The 5,533-nt window shown below is 45.8% G+C and overlaps 1 pseudogene; it reads left to right on the forward strand.

Annotated features, from left to right (window-relative positions):
- The window catches only part of LOC111725642, a 72,717-nt pseudogene that overhangs the window by 66,194 nt on the left and 990 nt on the right, over positions 1–5,533 (forward strand).

Below are 5,533 nucleotides of genomic sequence, written 5' to 3' on the forward strand. Positions count from 1 at the left end.
AAAAAAAAAAAAAAAAAAAGAACCTGGCCATGGTAGAGCCTTCCAAGCCTCCTTGAGTCCCACTACCTCTTCCAAACACACACAGACTCCAAAAGCACAAGCTGGTCCATGGGCAAGAGAAGTTCCATGTAGATGTCTAGGAGGAAGAATTCCAAGGCCGCAGTGCAGCACTCAGCTCCGACCAGCTCAGCCTCCACACACAAGAGGAGCAGAAGCCGAAGGCCCCAGTGCAGCACTCAGCTCCGACCAGCTCAGCCTCCACACACACGAGGAGCAGAAAGAGCTGGCCCTCGGTGTGAGAGAGTCTCCCCTGAGGGAAAAATGGGCTTGAATTGGATTAGGTCCCTTCCTCCTCACACCTTCTTGGATGGGAACCAATGATCCTCCACCCGGGTTCAGCACCCTACCTGAGAACCATGGCCAGAGTGGGCCACCATCATCAATGTGATGGCAGTTGTCACAATAGACATGTCAGAGCACAAATGACAGAAGAGAAGTGCAGCTCTAAAGGGGCCCAGAGAACTCCCAGAGCTGACATCTGAGGGTCCCAGCCCCCAGGTTAATGGGATGGAAGTGTCCCTTACAGCCAGCCCACTGCCTCTTGAAACTGAACCCATGGTCAGGCTGAGAGGGAACATCTGAGAGGGAACAGCTCAGCTCCTTCTGTTCATAAACTCAGTAAAATGAGGGCTTTGCATCCCAGCAGCCATTAGAACCTTCCGTGGGGTTCTTCTCTCTCCAAAGCTCCTCCCTGCCAGGACCATGGGGGAGTTCCACAGACAGTTTTGAGGACATCCCCTCCTTGTGGGAGGAGCTCTCTTGTTCCAGATCATCTGGGGATGGAGAGGGTAATGGGGGGAAGGGACAACTCAACACCATTGTCACCATTGCCATTAAACTTTTCTTATTTTTAACAGCTTTATGGGGGTATAATTTATATACAATAAGCTATATGTATTTAAGCTATTTGAGTTGATACATTTTGATACATTTACATACCCATGAAACCATCAGCACAATCAAGAGAACAAACATATCTGTCTCAACCCAAAGTTACCTTTGGGTTGGAACCTTTGCAATTCTCCCCCCACTTCTGTCCCCATCCATGGATCCACTGCCTGTCCCTAGAAATAAGTTTACATTTTCTGGAGTTTCATATAAACGAAATCATACAGTATATACTCTTTTTTGGTCTGGCTGCTTCCACTTATTGTAATTGTTTTGAGAGTCATCGCGTTGCTGCTGTCTCAGCTGTCCCTTCTTTCTCAGCCCATTATGTGAACGTTATTACTTTTTCTTAAGTGCTTCTTACATATACCAGTCCATTTACATACATTTCCTCTTTTACTCTTCAAATCCAATCTTCAGAGAAGAATTGTGGTCTCCACTTTGCAGCTGAGGCGAACAAGGCTCAGAGAAGTCATTTTCCGGGGATCACATAAGCATGAATTGGAAGAGCCAAGATTTGAACCTAAGTCTAACTCCAAGGTCGACTCCACCAAGCTGCTTTCCCTCGGAGGTCCTGGCCATTCCAGCGTTCTGGGCTCCTCAGCACCAAGACACCTTTGTCCTTGCTTTCAGCTCCATCCCACAGGCACTGGAGAACAGTAAAAGGGGTCTGGACTTTGGGGCGGGGGGAGGGGAAGGGGACTCTGTACATTGGCCATGGAGGGAGGGATCAAAGGAAAAGGCTAGGAGCACTGAGGCATGAGCCCTCCCCACCCCCTGCACAGCACAGACAGGACTTTTAATAGACTCCAACATGTTTTCTCCTGCAGTGGAGCGCATGCCCAGGCCTATCAATAGAAACAGGCAGAAGGTGACCACTGGAGCAGATTGCAGGGGGTGGGAGCGGCTCTCAGTCACGCTTCGGGTGGTTGTAAGACTCCACTGCTGCTGGCGCCCCACTTTCCCCAGCCCCTTGGCCCACTTCAACTGAGTCGCTTCATTCAGAATCTGGCTTTTCCACATTCTTAGAGAGATTCTGCAGTGGCCTCCAGGAGTGAGGCTGTAGGGTGGGTGAGTAGGGAGCTTGTCCCTTCAGGCCTCATCTCCCATCTGGGAATCTATGTCTCTGGAATGAGACCTCACCAAGAGCCCTCTAGAAAAGAGGTGGACAGCTGTGTGTCCAGTGACTTACATTCCACCTGCCTCCTTCCTCTGGACCTGGGCAGTACAAGGCCTGGCACCTCCACTCTCTCCTGCTCTGGATCTTTTGGGCAGATTTCCTCCCCACAAAACAAAAACTTTCTCTTGATCTCTCTCCCTCTCACAACTGTTCTCTATGCAGTTTTAGTGTGTATTTTGTTTGTATGTGTGTTTTTGTTTTTGTTTCTCTTTTTCGAAACAGGGTCTCACTCTGTCTCCTGGGCTAGAGTGCAGGGGTCTCATCATAGCTCACTGCAATCTGAAACTCCTGGGCTCAAGCAATCCTCCTGCCTCAGCCTCCCAAGTAGCTGGGACTATAGGCGCCTGCCATAACACCAGGTAAATTTTTCTACTCTTTGTAGAGACAGAGTCTGGCTTGTGATCAGACTGGTCTTGAACTCTTAGATTCAAGTGATCCATCCCCCTCAACCTCCTGAAGCACTAGGATTAGGGGCTTAAGCCACCATGCCTGGCTCTTTCAATTCTTTTATGCATAAATGTATACCCACAAGGAATTGCTAGATCAAATGTAATTCTATGTTTAACATTTTAAGGAACTGACATACCGTTTTCTGCCATGGCTGCACAATTTTACATTCCCACCAACAATGCACCAGTGTTCCAATTTCTCCATATTCCCACCCATATTTTTATTTCCTCTGTATGTCTTTTTAAAATAATAGCCATCCTAATGGGTAAGGCCACCATGCTAATTTTTATTTTTTTTTTAGAGACAGAGTCTCACTTTATCGCCCTCAGTAGAGTGCTACGGCAACTACCAACTCCCAGGCTTACGCAATTCTTTTGCCTCAGCCTCCCAAGTAGCTCAGACTACAGGCGCCCATCACAATGCCTGGCTATTTTTTTGTTGTAGTTTGACAGGTTTGAACCCACCACCCTCAGTATATCGGGCCAGCACCCTACCCACTGAGCTACAGGCGCCGCCCCACCATGCTGATTTTTATTGTACAGTTCCTTTGTTTTTCCTTCATTTTTATTTACTTATTATTATTATTTTTATTTTTAAAGTCAGGGTCTCACTCTGTCACCCTGGCTACAGTGCAGTGGAGTGATTATAGCTCACTGCAACCTCAAACCCCTGGGTTCAAATGATCCTCCTGCCCCAACCTCCCGAGTATCCCACAGGCTGGGATTACAGGCCTGTGCCAGCCCACCTAGCTAATTTTTCGATCTCTTGTAGAAGCAGAGTCTTGCTCTTGCTCACACTGGTCTTGAACTGGCTTTAAGCCATCCCAGAGTGCCAGGATTACAGGTTTGAGTCACCATGCCCAGTGGCTTTTATTTTATAGTTTTACTAAATATATGTTACTCTAAATAATACATTGTTTGATCTTGCAAGTTTTGAACCTTTATTTCAAGAAATCAATTTAACAAATACTCACTGAGCATCTGCTGGGTACAGAAAATGACAATGAACAGGATGTTTGGGCAAGCCACTGCCCAGTGGGGCTGACACTTGCTGGGAGCTGTGCTGGTCCTGGCGGGACTCCCGAGCAAGGGTTGCCTGGGGCTTAACGTAGTTTGAGGGTATGGCAGAGCTTCTGGGGAAGTAAGACTAAGAACGTAGCTGATATTTGGAGCAAAGTGATTCTTAAAAAAAAATAAAATTAAGTTTAAAAAGTTTGATGATAAGGAAAAAGAGCTGGGTTTGATTCCTCTCAGCCATAATCCTAGAAGGCCAAGGCAGGAGGATTGCTTGAGGCTGGGAGTTGAACACCAGCCTGAGCAAGAATAAGACCCCATCTTTATAAAAAAAAAAAATATATATATATATATATATGTATATATATATACTAGCCAGGAGTCGTGGCAAGAGCCTGTAGTCCCAGCTACTTAGAAGGTTGAGGCAGGAGTTTAAGGTTGCAGTGAGTTATAATCACTCCACTGCATTCTAACCAGAGTGACAGAGTAAGACCCTGATAATAAGTAAATAAATAAAAAAGAAGGAAAGACAAAGGAACTGTATATTAAAAATCAGCATGGTGGCCACACCCATTAGGATGGCTATTATTTTGAAAAGACACACAGAGAAAATAAAAGTATGGGTGGGAATATGGAGAAATTGGAACCCTCGTGCATTGCTGGTAGGAATGTAAAATCGTGCAACCACGGTAGAAAACTATATGTCAGTTCCTTAAAATATTAAACATAGAATTACATTTGATCTAGCAATTCCATGTTGAATGTACATATATACATAAAGGAATTGAAAGAGCTGGGCATGGTGGCTCAGGCTTATAATCCTAGTACTGCTATTGCCAGACCAAGGAGTCTGGCCACTTGTCACCCAAGCCAATCAACAGAGAAGGAGATGAGAGATCAACGGTTTCACTTTTATTTATAGAAAAGCCAGCAATTCCAGAGGACAGCAGGGATATCGCCCCCAAAACTCTTTCCCTTTGTTGCTTTTATTCTCAGGGTTAAGAGTGAACATCAGCAATGTCATTAATCGAGGTAGTGTATGTTAAACAGCATCGTCCACATAGGTTACAAAGTTACACAACATCTTCCTATCTTAAAGTGGTTATATCTTCAAAGCATTTTTACTCTAGACTAAATTTACATTTAGTCTCTTCTCTACTGAGCACACAGACTGCCCTGGGGCCTTGACCAGTACCACGGAATCCAGTTCCCCAACTTATCTATAATATCAAGTCTTGGAAGTACATAAGCAATCCCCAGATGTCAGCAGGTGGGCTCATCTGGCCTTGTTAGGGCCTGACCAGCCCCACCTGCATGAAATGGCCATTCAGGTTAACAGTGGCTGGTAACATTTCAGGAGGCTGAGGTGGGAGGATCACTTAAAAACCAAGAGTTACAGACCAGCCTGAATAAGAGCCAGACCCCATCTCTACAAAGTATAGAAAAATTTAGCACACAGTGGTGTGTGCATGTAGTCCTAACTACTTAGGAGGCTGAGAAAAGAGGATCACTTAAGCCCAGGAGTTTGAGGTTGCAATGAATTATGATGATGCCACTGCACTCTAGCCAGGGCAACAGAGGGAAACTCTATCTCAAAAAAAAAAAAAAAAAAAGAAAGAAAGAAAGAAAGAAAATAATTGAAAGCAAAGAATTTCCATTGGAGACCGGCCGGAGCAAGAGACCCTGTCTCTATAAAAAAATAAAAATTAAAAAAATTAGCCTGGCTCGGCGTCTGTGGCTCAAGTGGCTAAGGCGCCAGGCACATACACCTAAGGTGGTGGGTTCAAATTCAGCCCGGGCCCACCAAACAACAATGACGGCTGCAACCAAAAAATAGCCAGGCATTGTGGCAGGTGCCTGTGGTCCCAGCTGCTTGGGAGGCTGAGGCAGGAGACTCGCTTGAGCCCAGGAGTTGGAGGTTCCTGTGAGCTGTGATGCCATG

Source organism: Otolemur garnettii, unplaced genomic scaffold (assembly GCF_000181295.1).
Source record: "Otolemur garnettii isolate 467f Iridium unplaced genomic scaffold, OtoGar3 scaffold00045, whole genome shotgun sequence".
NCBI classification, from domain to species: Eukaryota; Metazoa; Chordata; class Mammalia; order Primates; family Galagidae; genus Otolemur; species Otolemur garnettii.